An 18084-nucleotide genomic window follows, 5' to 3' on the forward strand; every position below is an offset into this window, starting at 1 on the left:
ATGGGCTGGTGGTTCTGGCTTGTCATGCACAGATGTCCGGGTCCCTCCCCCACTCTCCTCAAATCTTTCACGATCTGGTTTATGGCTGGTCTCTCCAAAACTACCACTATCATAATCTTGGTGATTCTTCACCTCAGATTTTTCCTTCCGTGCTTATTATTCCAACATCTGCACTGGTTCCACAATCTCCAGACATTCCCCTCTCTGACTTCTACTGCCTGCGCTTCAAGCACATTCACTCCAGTATCTAAACTCCAAAAATGTTTGACTCTGCTGGGATTTCCAGGCCACTGACCATTCTTTACCTTATATCCTCTCTTCCTTCCTTACTCAGTTTAGATTCCGTGATCCATCATAGAAATCACTCCTTAAAGCACATCTCTGATTATCTTACCCCTGTCTCTCTTTGTCCTACTTTCTGGTTGAAACGCCAACCCTGGCTAAAATTCAACTCTCCGTTTGTTCTTCACCCGAACAATTGAATATAACTGAAGAAAAACAAACTATGAGACCGATTAGTCTCACTTTCATATGATGACCACAAACCTTACAGAGGCCTTAGGGTTAACCATGATTGTACTGCATTTTCTTAGTCCAAAGATTGGCCCTCTTCTAGGTGACTCTTTCCCGTTATCTCCAACCAAGCAACACCTCATCATATCTTCACATGTTCAACTTCTTATTTCAGGAGAAAATAGGAGCAATCTGATGAAAATTCATACAAGTTCCCACCAATAAATATGAAAACCATATATCGCGTCTTTCCATGAGTTACAATGCCATGCCCAGATTTGAGTCCAACTTTTCCACTTGTGTACTAGATCTTATCCCTTCACCTACTAAAGGGCTTTACAGATACACTTACCTCCATTTATCCTATATCATCCATTTTCCCCAATACACTGGATAATTCTCACAAGAACACAAAAATGTGATACATCTTATATTAAACCTTTAATATTACGTGAGGCTGGGTGAAGGGAACATGGGATCTCTGTAATACTTTTGCAGCATCTTGGGCATCAACTGTCATTTCAAGATTAAAACTTAAAAATATAATAATCTTTCGCTTTACCCAAATCTATGTCTAGCTGCACCTTATTTATCTACTCCTTTTATAGTAAATCTCCTATAAAGGACTGTACATACTTACTGTTTCCACTGCTCCTTCAATTCTCCTGAACACACTCCAATGACTTTAGTCCCCACTACTCTGTTGAAACTGATTATGTTAGTGTCTTCAATGGCCACCTTATTGCCAAAGTCAATCCATAATTCTCAGTCCTTATCCCATCCTGCCTTTCAGCATCGTGTGACCCAGCTGACCACCATCTAAAAACTCCGACACACTTTGGCTACCTGGACTTCAGAGATAGAGGAGCAACACTTTTTCTTTTTCTCCATCCTCTTCTCTTCAACTTATTTTGACTAAACTTTGAAGTGCCCAGGCCTCAATCCTCGGATCCCTCTCTCTCCCTTTCTCTCTCTCTCTCCCCCTCCCTCCCTCCCTCCCCCCTCCCTCCCTCCCTCCCCCCTCCCTCCCTCTCTCCCCCCTACCTCCCTCTCTCTCTCTCTCTCTCTCTCTCTCTCTCTCTCTCTCTAATCTCACCCATTTTCTTGACTTCTAGATTCACATCCCCAGTGTCACATTCTCCCCTACACTGCTGACTCTCATTTTTACCACCTACTCCACACTTCCACCTGTATGTCAGATAGACACCTCAAAGTAAACATGTTGATAGGGCTCAGGACATGCTACCCCAAATAGGGCACCTTGACATATTAAATACCTTAAGCCGCAGGAATTTTCTAAAAGGCAGAAGCAGGAAGGGCACTCTGACCTGTTCCCCCCTCCCCTCTTCTCTGAAGCAGGTCATGAAACTCCCACGTGAAAGATACCGTCCCTGTATCTGGAGGAGGGAACACATTCTTATCACCAGGGACAGGGAATTGTGGGCTGAAAAATCTTGCTTTCACAAGATTAGCAAACCTTGTTAAACTAACCTTCATCTTCCTAGCTACCACTTCACCATTTACTACCCCTCACCCAAATGCCTTAGTCTTGTCAGTTCTTCACAAATGGATTGTTTGTTTGTCTGGAAGGTATAAAAGCTTCCTGCTGTGGTCACTTCTTCAGGTCTTCACTGTCTTGTGAATACTCCCATATCCATAAAAATTTAATACAATGTATATGCTTTTCTCCTGTTAATCTCTTTGTCAGTTTAATTTTCGGACACAACTGGGGACCCTTAGAGGGTCAAGGAAAGCTTTTCCTCCCCAACAATGTCTAGAGCAGAGCTCTTGATTCATCTGCTCCCTTCCTTACACCCCCAAACTAGCTCTTTCCTCGGTGTTCTCTTCATAGGATGGAGCAGGACCACTTACCAAGTTTGTCAAGCCCCAAATCCCGAAGGAATCTTTAATTCAGATGTGCATCTCACCATCCATTCCATTCCATTAGGAAATACTGTGTTCTCTGTCTTCTAGATGAATCCAGAATCAGTCCACTTCTCCCAGCCTGGGTCTAAGCCCCCAGCAGCTCTCTCCTGCACGATCGCGGTGGCCTCCTAGCCAGTGCTCCGGCCGTCACCAGGAGCCCATACAGGCTTTTCTACACAGCGTTCAGAGTGATGCTTTAAACACTAAAGTCATGTCAATCATGATTTAATATCATATCAATCTTATGTTCCAAAACCTTCTAATGAAATCCCATGACACTTAGAATAAAATCCAAAACCTTTGTCATAGACTAAAAATACCTGCATAAAAGACTTTTCAGACCTAATTAGCTGCCATCCCCCTTCTTTACCTACACTGCCTCAGTACTGTTCCTTAAACACAGTGGGTACCATTTTGCCTCAGAACCTTTACATTTGTTGTTTCCTCTGCATGGAATGGTCCCTCCTCCCCTCCAGCCCTGATATCTGCATCATCTGCTTCACATATCCTTTTAGATCTTTGCCCAAATATAACCTTATTTGAGGTGGTCAGACCTTTTGGAACTGCTCTCTGTAAAAGACAATACCCTCCCAATCTGGGGTCCCTCTCTTTCTCTACTTTGCTTTATTTCCTTCAGACCACTGATCACAACCTGATATTTTCTCTATTTATTTGTTTTTTATTGTCTTCATCCTCTATTAGAAAGTAAGCTCAATGGGGAATTTTTCTCTTCTGTTCACTGTACTAAAGCTAATGCCTAGGCAGTGCTTAGCGTATAGTAGGTGCTCAAGGAGTATGTTTGGATGACTGATTCACTAATTGAATGAATGAATGAACTTTAAGGCCCAGCTCTACCAGGACACAGTTTACTCTTTACCTGCCTGTTCCCCCACACTTAACATTTAATGAACATCCAAATGCTACGCTGGGCATCAGTGATACAAAAGTAAAAAAACAGTAAAAAATTTATAAACAGACCATAGTAGAGAAAAAGAGAATATTGACATCTATTGAAATAAATGCAACTTGTGATTCATTCTAACAGTGAGACAAGGTACTTGGAAAGCCTAAGGAAAGAGATAACTAACTTAGCCTGAGGAAGGACGGATTCTAAGAGGAACAAATATTTGGCAAAGGGCAGTTGATGAAGATGATTATAGGATATAAAATCAGAGAAAACAGGATATAAAAAGGCATTCTACGTGCTTGTAAGGGTTGATAGGGTCTCATGATATTTACCATAGTTGGAAAAATAAAGTAAAATCAGTGCTGAAATCTAAGCAGCCAAATATAATTTGGTCTTTGGCCAATTTATATCCTTTTATTCCTTCTTCATCTTCTGCTTGTTATTTGCAGAGACTCGTTTTCAAGAGACCTAATTTGGGAAAATTGATTTTCAGAGTCAGAAAATTTCAAGGTCATTTGGAATAAAGACCTAAGAGACATATATCTTTAGGATTCCCTTTACCTATAGGTATCTAAATACTGACTTTTTTTTAGATGTCTGTGCTTCCTTAGGGTACCTCGCTCTATGCTTTGTGTTTTTTTTTTATTTTTAATTGAAGTGTAGTTGATTTACAACATTATATTAGTTTCAGGTATACAGCATAGTGATTCAATATTTTTATAGATTATACTCCATTTAAAGTTATTACAAAATAATGACTGTATTTCCCTGTGCTGTACAATATAGTCTTGTTGTTTATTTTGTACACAGTAGCTTGTATCTCTTAATCTCATACCCCTATTTGCCCCTCCCCTCTTCCCTCTCCTCACTGGTATCGACTAGTTTGTTTTCTTTATATATCGTTTTGTTATATACATTTGTTTGTTTTATTTTTTAGTTTCCATATATAAGTGATGAAACAATATTTGTCTTCCTCTGACTTATTTCACTAAGCATAATACTCTCGGGGTCCATCAACGTTGTTGCAAAGGTCAAAATTTCTTTTTTTTTTTTTTTTAACATCTTTATTGGAGTATAATTGCTTTGCAATGGTGTGCTAGTTTCTGCCGTATAACAAAGTGAATCAGCTTTACATAAACATATTTCCCCATATCCGCTCCCTCTTGCGTCTCCCTCCCACCCTCCCTATCCCACCCCTCTAGGTGGTCACAAAGCACCGAGCTGATCTCCCTGTGCAATGCAGCTGCTTCCCACTAGCTATGACTAATATTCCATTGTGTGTACACGTGTGTGTGTGTGTGTACGTGTGTGTGTGTGTGTATGTGTGTGTGTATACCACATCTTCCTTATCCATTCATCTGTTAATGGGCACTTGGGTTGCTTCCATATTTTGTAAACAATGCTGCTATGAACATTGGGGTGCATGTATGTTTTTGAATTAGAGTTTTTGTTTTTGGATATATACCCAGGAGTGGGATTGCTGGATCATATATATGCTAAAAATAAGGTGTTCTATAAAATATAAAGCTCTCTTAAAATTTTGTTAATACTTACCATGACACATAGTTAAAACAGTAATATTTAGTGAAGTGTGACAATATTTGGAAATATGAACCAAGGTTTTATACCTGTGTTTCCTTATATTAGTTAACCTTTCTCTAATTTGAGTACTCAGGCCATTAAGCTCTCAATGCCTCAGGGAAGAGATTTAATATAATACAAGTGGAGGGAAAAAGAGCCATCTCTACCTTTTTATTGCCAAAAGCAAAAGCTTCCAGGGGAGGTGTGGCCCAAACAACAGATTCAAAACACCTCTGAAGAACTCAGAGTAGGGCTCCCTGTCTAGAGACAAATTTTACTTTTCCCACATTGGGGTGGGAAGCTCGTTAGAAGGAAGCCAGGAGAGAGTAAACTGCTGGATTTGTGAGGAACTGCTCTCTCCATTTGGTGCGAGTCCGACACCCACTGCAGAAATGCAGAATCCTAGGTAGTTTTGCAGAGCCAACAGGAGCAGAACCTGTGCCCCTGCAGCCTGCTACAAAAGACAGAGCAAGGGCAGTCATACACACGCTCAAGGGTGACCTACAAGTCAGTAGGGTGTTAATTCCACAGGATTTCCACGGCTAGTGTTATCTGGGAGCAAGAAAACGATGCTCATGCACTAAGGGGAGGCACCAAAATGTCAAGGGCAAAAGCCCACCAGGCCTTGAGGTTAGGAATGAAGGACAATGCAAGTCAGCCTTCCAGCCTTACAAGGGACAATGCAAGTCCTGGATGAAGGACCAGAGGGCATGAGGATGTGACAGTGGATACATAATACAGTGGATAAGCAATTTTAAAACCAGTGACCAGATCAGACCTCCCCCACCCTCAACCTTTGATCTCCTCTTAAAGAACTAGAACCAAAATGAAAACTGAGGACAACTGAGGTTAAAAATAGAAAGTGAATTCAGTGACAGAGAAGGAAAGGAAGTTCTACTTCGTACGCCTTTGAGTTGTGGGCTAAGAATTGGACTTGCTACGTTTGTTTTCACACACACACACACACACACACACACACACACACACTGCCATAAGCAAATGTCTAAACGTTTATAAGTCGTGTCTGTTACAAATCCAAACATACAATCGTCTCTTACTTTGGGAATTGAGCACAAAGGATAGTAGGGATTTCCTCAACTTGGCTCATTCATTATCTTTTTAAATCTACATGTTCTTCGTGATATTTGAGAAACAGTCAATGTTTTTTGACAGAGAAACTCACTAGAGTGGATACAGGAATGCAAAGGGCCTCCGAATGTTTTCCTCTTAAATGAGTTTTAGGCACTTAATTTATATAAAAATGGTATGAGACCAACTGAGAAGACAGGTCTAAGTTGCCGTCACGAAAAAAAATTTTTTAAGTTCCCAGAGCTAAGATCCTACTTAAAATACAGACCATCAAAGATTGAAAGCATTTGTCAGGCTTTAGGAGAAACATATTTGAGTGTTTGAAGAGCTTTAGCGTATTATTATTACTAACAATGCAGCATTTGAATGCTGATCTCAGAGAAGCCATCCACTTGGCAAACAAATCAGCAACTCCCATTTCCAGAGCAGCTGAGATGAGTGTCAATTCCCTGACGAGGCAGATTAATTTCCCGTGAATACGTCATTAAAGCCAGCTCTGTATGCAACACGCAATGTCTCGGCAATCAAAGATCTGTGGCGTCCCGAATATGCAAAAGCAGCAGCTAAGATACAGTTTACTCCTTACTAAAGGAAAAGTGATCACCCAGGCACAAAATCCTGTGGGAAAGAAAACATGCAGGATGGGGCCACCTGAGGTTTTGAGTCACTTGCTTTTATTGTATTTCTTGGGAGTCGGCTGCTGTGTTTTGTATTTCCCTTGAGATTAGCTGGGACGGACCTCTGGGGAGATTTGGAAGGTGTCCTCTAAGTATTTATGCAGAAAAGCATGGAAATGTCAAAAAAGTCAAATGGTTTTTATGTGCTTCTTGCATGTTCTCATATAGTGCCTTAATTTAAAATAGCATCTACTGCACAGTATGCAGTGTATTAACCAGCTGGAATCTATGGTCCTTGAGATTGAGAGAAAAGAGGCAGCTACGTGAAAACTGAGAAGAATAGAAGCCTAGTGTGTTGCCCATCCAACAGAGAGCTGCCTGGGGATACTTTATCAGAGGGGTCCATGGAGCTCTATGACCACAGATGAAGTCCCCCAAGAAAAGCCACACTGTGGCTTTCACTACGTTTTGTGTCTTTCATGCAGCGGATCACATTTATTGCTGTGATTCAGTGCACTCATTGCTCTGTCATTAGAAAAAGGATTTCGGAGTAGCTCTTATACTTGAACTCTCTAATTCACTGTTATGTGATAATCTGTAACCAAGTTATTGGGAAAAGGAGGGGCTCTAATTTATTGAATACCTGGTATCAGTCAGATCCCTTGCTAAATATTTGCATGTGTTAATTCCTTAAGCATCTGACATAGATATTACCTCCTGCTTACAGATAAGGAAAATGGGGTTAAGAATGTTCCTGGTCACAGAACCAAAAAAATAACAATGCTGAGTCTCAAAGGCAGGTCTTTTGGACTCCAAAGTCCTTGTTTGTGCTACTGTGCCGCGTTCTTCCTTTTCTTTCTTTTTTTTTTTTTTTTTGAAATTCACGTTCTTTTATTTATTTATTTATTTATTTATGACTGTGTTGAGTCTTCGTTTCTGTGCGAGGGCTTTCTCTAGTTGCGGCAAGTGGGGACCACTCTTCATCGCGGTGCATGGGCCTCTCACCATCGCGGCCTCTCTTGTTGTGGAGCACAGGCTCCAGACGCGCAGGCTCAGTAATTGTGGCTCACGGGCCCAGTTGCTCCGTGGCATGTGGGATCTTCCCAGACCAGGGCTCGAACCCGTGTCCCCTGCATTGGCAGGCAGATTCTCAACCACTGCGCCACCAGGGAAGCCCTTCCTTTTCTTAAAGACAGAGTAGTAGTAAATATCATGCTAACCTTAACAGCAGAGACACCGAGTTGAGGGGAATATGTATACCTTGGGGTGCAGCGTTAGATGAGCTCTGTGGGAAATCAGACACCTGCTCATTTGCCAGGAGCCCCACTGCCAGCACCCCCTGCCTGGTGGGTTGATATCTCTTGTCCAGATTGTTAAGAGGAGCTAATATTATCCCTTGAGCGGGCCTCACAAGTTACCAGCTGAAAAAGGAACAGAAAACAAATCCACTGAACATTTAAACACAAAACTAACAGAGGAATAGGCATCAGGGGCTCTCTGTAAAAGGAAATTACACCGAACTAACCTCTGTCAGTTCTTGGAGTAGGTAAATAAAATGCAGATAAGGGAGAACAAGGGGCCCTAGTTGGAAATGCATTTGAGGCTTTCAAAAATCTGTCTCCAGTGAGAACTGTTGGGCAATAGAATTACCGTAAGTCCTGCGGCCTATTTTGCCATGCCTAGGGAGCCTTAGCAAAGATGGAAGCCAGTGGAGGAAAGAAAGAGATACTTCATATAATGGAGAAATGTGAGTGGTATGGTACCCCAAGGATTAATGCTTGGAAAAACTCTACTTTTAAAATTTTATGCATAATCGTAAGGAATAAAAACTCCACATCGCACACAACAACAGATTCTAATTTGAAATACTAAGATAACAAGCTGGCGAATTTCTCCAAATCATGTGAATGGGCTGGAAGACGAGAGATGAATTTGAAGTAGTCAAGAATTAACTAACATATATTCAGTCATTCACGTTTTAGGTTTGAGGCCAGACACTAGAAATAAACAAAAGGTTCCAGCAACAAATTAATTCATGACCCTTGGTTTGTAAGTACGACATGGTGATCTGTGGTGCCAGCTAATTTGAATAAAGTGGATAAAAGTTTCTTTCTCTAAAGGGTATAAAGTGTAGATACAAACAAAGAACTGTAATACAACATGGTAAGTATAAGGACAGATACACATCTGATAAAGAATGCTTTAGCACAGGGCTTCTCTGCCGTAGTACTACTGGCATTTTAAGCGGGATAATTTTTAGTTGTTGGGGACCGTCCTGTGCATTGTAGATGTTTAGCAGCATCTCTGCACAACAGATGCCAGCGGCAGCACCTCCCTACCCAATTTCGACAACCAAAAACGTCTCCAGACATTGCTAGATGTCACAAAGGAGGCATGTGAAATTGCTCTCCCTTGAGAACCTCCATTGCTTAGCCGTTTGTACAAGGGGCATCTAACTCAGCCCTGAGATGATTGTGGGGAGGGGGAAAGAGAGGGGTCGGAGGCTGGAGGAAGGCTTTTGGAGGTGATGCCTAAGCAAAGGTGTTGAGAGCGAGTAGGTGGTAGCCCGCCAGAGGGAAGACATACCAGATCAGAAGCATTCCTGAAAGCAGAAGGTAAAGAAAACTCCGGTTCCTCAGTTTGGAAATTCAATTTGCTCTACTTTGTTGGACATTTATTGAGCGCCTGCCATATGCCAGGTGCTCAGAAGACAAAAGTTCAAATGAGCTCCCAGCCCAGTTAAGCGATCCCCAGTCTCAACATCTCCCCACACTTGTGTATTGTAATGTTGTGATTGTCTGTGGGGTTTGTCTTACATAATTTGTTACTAATACTTCATTTTAAAAAATGTTCGGTAGTGGTTTACTATTACCAATAAGTTATCTCTGGAGTGAAATCATTTTCATTCCCTGGCTTTCTGATATTTGTTTTGAGTGATGGGTAAAGGGGTGGTGTTCAAGGAAGGCTATCTTACTGGGAAACATGGTTCATCCTAAATTTGCCTCATTTATGATACAGCTCAGAGATGGTTGCCCGAGTGCTTATTATTAGTTTTGGTGGACAAAAGCCTGAAATCTATTTAAATTAGGGGAAAGAGAGAGACCACTAAAACAGAGTGTGATAAAACAGAAATAGACTTGCAGACATATTATAGAAAACAAACTTATGGTTACCAAAGGGGAAAGTTGGGGGGGAGGGATAAATTAGGAGGTTGGGATTAACAGATACAAACTACTACTATATATAAAACAGATAAACAACAAGGACCTACTGTATAGCACAGGGAACTGTATTCAATGTAATAACCTATAATGCAAAAGCATCTGAAAAAGAATATATATAACTGAATCACTTTGCTGTACACCTGAAACTAATGCAACATTATAAATCAACTATACTTCAATAAAGATAATTATTAGTTAAAATAGAGTATGGGCAGAAGATCTAAATACACATTTCTTCAAAGAAGACATACAGATAGCCAATAGGCACATGAAAAAATGCTCAACATTGCTAATTATTAGAGAAACGCAAATCAAAACTACAATGAGGTACCACCTCATACTGGTCAGAATGGCCATCATTAAGAAGTGTACAAACAATAAATGCTGGAGAGGGTGTGGAGAGAAGGGAACCCTCCTACACTCTTGGTGGGAATGTAAATTGGTACAGCCACTATGGAGAACAGTATAGAGATTCCTTAAAAAGCTAAAAATAGAGTTACCATGTGATCCAGCAATCCCACTCCTGGGCGTATATCCACAGAAAGCCATAATTCGAAAATATACATGCACCCCAATGTTCACTGAAGCAGTATTTACAGTAGCCAAGACGTGGAAGCAACCTAAATGTCTATCAACAGAGGAATGGATAAACAAGATGTGGTACATATAGACAATGGAATATTACTCAGCCATTAAAAAGAATGAAATAATGTCATTTGCGGCAACATGGATGGACCTAGAGATTGTCATACTAAGTGAAGTAAGCCAGACAGAGAAAGGCAAATGCCATATGATGTCACTTATATGTGGAATCTAAAAGTGACACAAATAAACTTATTTACAAAACAGAAATAGACTCACCGACAGAGAAAACAAACTTATGGTTACCAAAGAGGAAAGGGAGTAGGGATAAACTGGGAATTTGGGATTAACATATACACACTAGCATATATAAAATAGGTAACCAACAAGGACCTACCATATAGCACAGGGAACTATACTCAATATTTTGTAATAACCTATAAGGGAAAAGAATCTGAAAAAGAATATATATATATCATATATATATATATATACACACTTGTATAACTCAGTATCACTTTGCTGTACACCTGAAACTAACACAACAGTATATAAACCAACTATACTATAACATAAAAAGAACTTATACCCCACTAGAAAGAAAAGTGTGATAAACTCACCTACATATGTTTGACAGTTTTTATCTTGTTTTTATCTCTTCTTTTGGTTTCTTTGGTATCATCTTTCCTAGTTTTCCTTCTTCCTCTTCAACCATTTTCTATCTTAGTCTCTCTTGGCATTTTCTATGGTTCTGGTCTGTGTTCAGCACATGATTTTTTGAGAGCCCACTGTGTGAGGCTACTATTTTAGGCAGTTTTGGTGTTGCTCAGGGATGCCTGCGTTTACGAATCTACATTAGTGGCTCAATAACTTGGGGGTGAGATGGAGGCTATGAAAAATGTGTCTATTTTGTTTTGGTGGTGTTGCTACCCCCCCCTCACACTCACTGGGGTGATCTTGCAGCCACGCTCAAACCCATGGCAGGAGGGGAGAGCTTCTGATAAGGGGCATATGCCTTAAGCTTCCAGAATATTGGGCAAAACAACAACAACAAAAGAGGTTTAGAATCCTAATTGTTTGAAATATGCTTCTAGAACAATCATCCAAACCTCTGGCTTCAAATACCACCTACACCTTGCTGACTGACTCTCTGACTCATCCAGACCTTCCTCCCAAGCCCCAGAACTATCTCTACATGCTCTGGGATGTCCCCCAGGTACCACTGCAAACTGAGCACATCTGGAAATTCATATATTATTTATTACCCAAATCTCCTGTCTCCTCCTGCAGTTTCTACATCAGTTAAAGTCACAACCCTCCATCTAGTACCTCAGCCAGAGATCTGCTCATCTGACATTCCACCCTCCGTTGTTCCTACTTGTCACTCATCGAGAGCTGAATATTCTATCTTCTTCATATATTTTCTGTCATCATATCCTCTCTTTCTCTTTCTCATTGACTTATTTTTAAAAAATCCAGACTGCCTTTGCTCTTTTGGTCTTCTACATGGTTCTCATAGAATAGTCAGATCAAGTCGCATCCCAGCTTAAAACCTTAAAATTCCGTATTTCCCTATAGCTGTAAAATAAATCGATCCTTGCCACCCAAATTATCTTACATTTTGTCATTCCTATCATATATCTGTCTGTCTTCAACACCAAGACCACAAACTTAGCCCAAATCACTGTCGTATCTTGCCTGGGCAAATAAAGCCTCGCTTTTGTTTTCTCTGTGGTCATGCTTGTCTCATAATCTGTCCTCCACATGGTGCCCAATGTAATCATTTAAAAATATCATCCCTCTGTAAAACCCTTAATAGCTTCTCTGTGAACTAAGGACAAAATACAGTCTTTAACTTGCCCACAAGTCGCTGCATGGGCCAGCCCCTCCCAGCCACCCAATCTGACCTGCGTTCCCTCTCCTGCTCCTCGGGATACTCCAGCCACAATGCTTCCCTTCAGGTCTGCAAATGTGCCTCTGGTTCCTTCTTTCCCCAGGGTCTTCCCACACACTGTTTTCTCTGCCTAAAATACTCTTCCCTCCACGTTTTCCCCAGCTAAGTCTTACTCATCCTTTGGGTATCATCAGACCACATAACTTGTGGTTTTTCAAAAATGCTGGGCTATTTATGTCACCATTCCTTGCTTTTTTTTTTTTTTTTTTTTCATTTGAAATAGTCTTTCTCCCACCCGACATCGCATTACTCTGTCCTAAAGAACTTGGTTCATTAGTTTTCTCATTTGGGAACACTTTCTGGAAACCTTAGGCTGACATAGATATCCCTCCTCCGTGATCCTGTGGATTGTGATCTAACTCTACCCCGTTTCAATTAAAGTCTCCAGAGACATTTTTCTGTATTGAACTTCTCCTTAGTCGTGAACATACTAACCAGCCACATTCATTCAGTAAATACTCCAGTAAGAATGCAGTGCCGACTTTCCTGGGAATTTAGTTTTAAAAGTTGGAACTTCACTTTTATTGCTCAAATTTAGTGACTTTTCTCCAGCGACCCATAGCACAAAAATCATAAGGACCACTTGCTTAATTGAACTTATATTTCCATCTCTTTGGAGTAAAATTATTTTGGATGAATCTGAGTTTTGCTAGATTCTTTTTTTTTTCTTTTTAAGTTTTGAAGAGAGTTCTAGGAGAAGGGGAGAAATTAATTTTGTTTTGCTTATGTTTATTATTGTTTTTGTTTCAATAACTTCATATTTTGGGGGCTGTCATGCAAAAATCTTTGCTCTCCCTTGTATTTCACCACCTTTGAGTCTACCAGGAGTCCCTGCTGGTCAGTCTTCACAGAGATGCAGGGCTTGTTTCTCTTTTTGCACATGACAGAGGCCCTGGAGCTTTCTGCGGGAAGCACTCCTGGGGCCAGCATTTCTCCCGGGGATGGTGGGACTGGTTTTCCTCAGGCAGCCCCACCACGTGGTTGGCATTTTCAAAATGCTCCACCTAAACTGATTCAGTGACCCCCCCTCTACTATCTCCAGTATTCAGTAACAATTATTAGAATGGACTCAAACAAGAATCATGCTGGTAAAACATATTCTGATTTATCCTTAGAAGTCATTACAGCTTTTGGCTCTGTCACCCTGTCTCCTTCTCTTTCTTTTCCTTCCTAACTCTTTGGCATCTAATCAATGTATGAGACTTGTATCTGTGTCCATTTTTCAACGTTTGTTTTTAGTTCTCTTTAAATATGTTTTCTGTCTCAGTACTTTTGTTTTCTTTCTCAGGAATATCAATTTTATATACATTGAAGCACTTCTGTATATTTTTCACGTGCTGTTATTTTCTCTGCTTCTGTTAAACTTCTTGTTCATTTCTGTTTTACTTCTTTGTAAAATCTCTCATGTCTTCCTGGCTTGGGGCAGTGTCATTTCTCCTTTGTGCTGATGCTAGCGTGGCCTTCACATGTGTGATCACTTTGTTTCCCCCCCCCCCCCCCCCCCCCCGATCTCTTGACGGCTCATCTGCACAGATGCTTCTCCACTCAGCCTCTCTGACTCACTGGTTCATGCAAATGTGGCTTCTTTCTCTTGACACTTGCATTCATCACATGAAGCGTGATACTTTCATCAAGAATGTGGTTCCTGCTGTCAATTACCATTTGGGAATCAGTCGAACAATGTGTTTTGAAAATGCACATTCTATCACACCATGGTTTATCCTCTCTTGCAAGTGATAGTTTATTTTCTTTCTTGACAAATTGTTTATAAATTCTCCAGGATGATTATACTGTGAGAAGGAAGCAGAGAAGGTTTTACAGACGAGGAGACATCTAAATTTGATTTTGAAAGATTAGCAGTTTTCCGGGACAATAAAGCTGGACACAGGATTGCTAAGCCAATAGAACATTGTAAACAACCCCGGCACTCGTGCTTATCGCATTTTAATGATTCCCCTTGAATCACGGGCCATCTTTGAACTGGTCACAGTGTTCTCCATGCCTGAGTCTGGTTTATGTAGCTGATGCTGTTTGGTTCCTGGGATGAGGCAGATCTCACCCCAAATGACATGGAAAATAAATGGGAAAGAAATGACTTTATAATAAATAGTCAACTAGAAAAAATGGGAATGGATGTTAGGAAGGAAATAACGATACGTATCTAATGTGATCTAACTCCTGGCTACTTACCATCCACAGAAATTCTTCTTTCAATGTATAGAACTTCAAAAACTTTTCCATCTAATTTTATGCAATTGTGCCATCTACAAGAGATTATGTTTTCACTCCCTCCCAAGCAGGAGAAAACCGAAGTCATATGCAGGGGCATTGAACTCCAAGTCTGGGAACTCAAGGGAACGTTCATCCACCTTCATCACAGCCAATGTAGCTCCTCAGAGTCTGGGGACCTGTGGAGATAAAGCTCAATGCCACCACTGCCAAACCACCCACCACCTGGTAGAGGGAAGGCAGGCATATGCAAATAGAAACTCACATTTGCAGTTCACAGCTCCACAGATCATTGCATATGCTGCCACAGTGAGCAAACAAAAGTTGACCAACCTTGATTCTCATATTTTTTCTTCTTGTTCATTGTTCTCTGTGCCCACATTAGAGATGGGCACTGAGAAGGTGCTCGTCTGAAGACTCTGCCTCTTTGGGTGCAGATTTGGAAGTCTGAGGAGGACCTTAGCATTTCAATAATTAAGCATAGGTCCTTGTTTTCTAGGCTCTGTGTTTACCTGGCGGTTTTAGTCAATTTTCAGTTGTTTACTCAGGTTAACCAAAGTCAGATCTTATCACATGGTTGTCCTTAAACAATGGCTTGGGATGATCCATCTCTTAAAAACTAGGCTCAGCGCTCTCTGTGCAAACCTCAAGCCCTTAGAAGAATGGCTTCTATGTTAGCCAACATCTCGGGTCAATGGAAAGCCTTCTGGGAAGAAAGATAGACTTACTTGTAACAAAATGTATTTTCTTCCATTTTGGTGTTCTTCAGCTTTCGTTTTGTCTTTCCCGTTGGATTTTACTGAAAGCGTCAAGGAATTATAATCACAAACCTGACACTCTTTATGAAATTACTCAAGCGCCAGGCTCAGTGAAACACAGGGTTTGTATCTCCAGAGACAGCAGGCATCAGCTGAATCAGTGTTTCCCCTGACACATAAAGGAACTGCCCATTTCCCAGTTTGAGACAGGAATATTCTCACTGCCCAGAACTTCATCTTGATGTAGACAAGCCTGTATTTTAGAAGCCATCATGTGTAACATTCTACTTCCAAGTACTAATTTCTGTACGAAGTTTTTTAAAGACGTAAATGACAGAAACTCAACTCAAACTGACTTGCACAAAAAAGGCTTTAAGCAGAATCCAGATGTGCAGTGAGGTTTTCTCCATCTACTGCATCCACTTTGTCCATGATGACTTTATTGTTTGGCAAGGTGTCCCCTAGTCATGGCATTAATAGTCTGGTTTGCGTCACCCAGATTAGCAGCTTCAGCAAGAAAAGGTTCCCTTTCCCAGTGGTTCTAGAAGAAGTGTTCTGACATTTCCTAGGTGTATTAGTTCCCTATGACTGATATAACACATGACCACAAACTGAATAGCTTTAAGCAATAGAATTTTATTTTTCTCATAGTTTAGGAGGCTAGAAGTCCAAAGTCAAGGTACTGGCAGGGCCATGGTCCCTCTGAAGTGTCTAGGAGAGCATCCTTCCTTGCCTCTTCTGACTACTGGTGATTCCTGGTGTTCTTTTGCTCGTGGCAACATAACTCTAATCTCTGCCTCTGCCTCTGATAGCAGATGGCCTTCTTTCCTGTGTCTATGTCCAAATTTTTCTCTTCTTACAGAGATACTGGTCATTGGATGAGGGCACAGCCTAATCCAGTATGACCTCATTTTAACTTGATTATATCTGTAAAGACCCTATGTCCAAATAAGGTCACATTCTGAGGTTCTGGGCACATATGAATTTTGGTGAGGACATTGTCAACCCAGTATTTGAGGTATCACCAGACTCTTTCTCTGCCTAGAGCCTTTGCACCTGCAAATAACTAAAATTCTCTAATTCTATCAGAACATATTAAATGTCACATCCTCAGAGAGGAGTATAATCTAAGGTAACCTCTTCTCATTATTCTCTATAGTGTATCTATTTGGTTTCTTTCTTTGCATTTATCACAACATGTAATTATTTGTTTGTTTACTTTCTCCTTCGGAAGAATACAGTATCTCTGAAATTGCAGAGCCCATGTCTGTTTTATTTATTCTTTTATCCTTAGCATCTGGCATTATTCTTGACACATGGTAGGACATCAATAAAAAGTGATGAAGAAATAAATCAATGGATGAATGAATGTATGGGTGGATAGAAGGGTGGATGGATAAAATAACTGATTATAAACAATAGGCATGTTCTATTCATTCAATCAACATTTGCCTTTTGCAATAAATAATTATTATATTTGTATACTTATCTGTTTGTATCTGAGTTAATATCTGCAGAAAATATTGAGGGCCTTCGACAGGGGCAATGTCCAGGAGAAAAAAATGAGAACAACCTGGATTCAATACTTGCTCCCAGAAGCATATGATTTAAGATAGAAGAAACAGATTAAAAAAAAGAAAGAAAACAATAATCACCCTTAGGATTTTTATCTTAATGATGGTATTAATTCAGCATATTCAAAAACACTGCAAAGTTTTAGGTTCATATATAGTTCACATTCTTCTAAAGTTTACACTGAGTAGCAATAAACAAGGCTCTCTCAAAGGGTCTGGAACATAATAAACACTCAGTAACTATTAGTTGGATAAATTAATGAATGAATATTTTGTAAAGAGGCAGAGGAATCCAATCCTTATCTCTAAGGAACAGGCACAGTTTTTGCAGAGCTTAAACTGGCAGGAACCATTAATACATATATACTGTTCATGAGGGCCTTTCCCACCAGAATGCCTGGTTAGACTGACTTGTGGCAGAGTTTGTCTTGCTGTCTGAAAATTTGCAAGAAAGAATCCAAAAGTGACAACCGACTTAGCGGGGCTCCTCTCTTTTTAATTTGGGAACATTCCATGATCCCTTTCAAAGAGGGATTGATTAGTAGATTTTTTTTTTTTTTTTTTTTTAGTTAATTAAATCCTCCATCTTGATAAGCAAGGAAAAGCTTGGTAGTAAACTGAAAAATCTATGATCTGAAAAATAGCATGTTTCATATAACCTATGGGCTAGATTGCAATGGGGCATTTTAAATATACATATTTCTTGTTCTCCACTAGATAAGGAGAGTGAAATCTGACTTTTTTGACATACTACATGACAGACATGTCCCATGACAGTTTGAGCCACGGTGTTGGCAGTTTTCTTGGCAAAAAGCCTGAGGCTGTATTACTAATTTATCAGCACTGCCATGCACATCTGAGCTGGCTTTCTGCAGTTTTCTTGCTCTCATTCTCTTGGACCCTTACATGTATTCTCCATCTTGGGAGTTAACAGTGTTTCTTCTTTTTACTGCACCTGCCTTTGGATGAATAATTTTATCCATCACTCTCCAGGAACCCTTTGAAAATTCCTTTGTTGCTCAGTCACACAGCTGTATCCTGAGCCTCGGACCACATGGGAAGCCCTTGGAAACCTGCTCTCACAAATCCTATTGTCCATCTCGGGAAGTGCCTCTCCTTGCATGTATGTT

General features: G+C 40.4%; 1 long non-coding RNA gene across 1 annotated transcript; it reads right to left on the bottom strand.

Moving 5' to 3' along the window:
- Window positions 1–546: 546 nt before the first annotated feature.
- LOC118905008 lies at window positions 547–12431 on the bottom strand. The gene is made up of 3 exons (XR_005022140.1): window positions 12347–12431; window positions 2386–2611; window positions 547–705 (listed from the first exon to the last, which is right to left on the bottom strand). It is a non-coding gene; the product is annotated as an uncharacterized LOC118905008 (long non-coding RNA).
- Between the last annotated feature and the right edge of the window lie 5653 nt (window positions 12432–18084).

Source organism: Balaenoptera musculus, chromosome 1 (assembly GCF_009873245.2).
Source record: "Balaenoptera musculus isolate JJ_BM4_2016_0621 chromosome 1, mBalMus1.pri.v3, whole genome shotgun sequence".
Classification (NCBI taxonomy): Eukaryota; Metazoa; Chordata; class Mammalia; order Artiodactyla; family Balaenopteridae; genus Balaenoptera; species Balaenoptera musculus.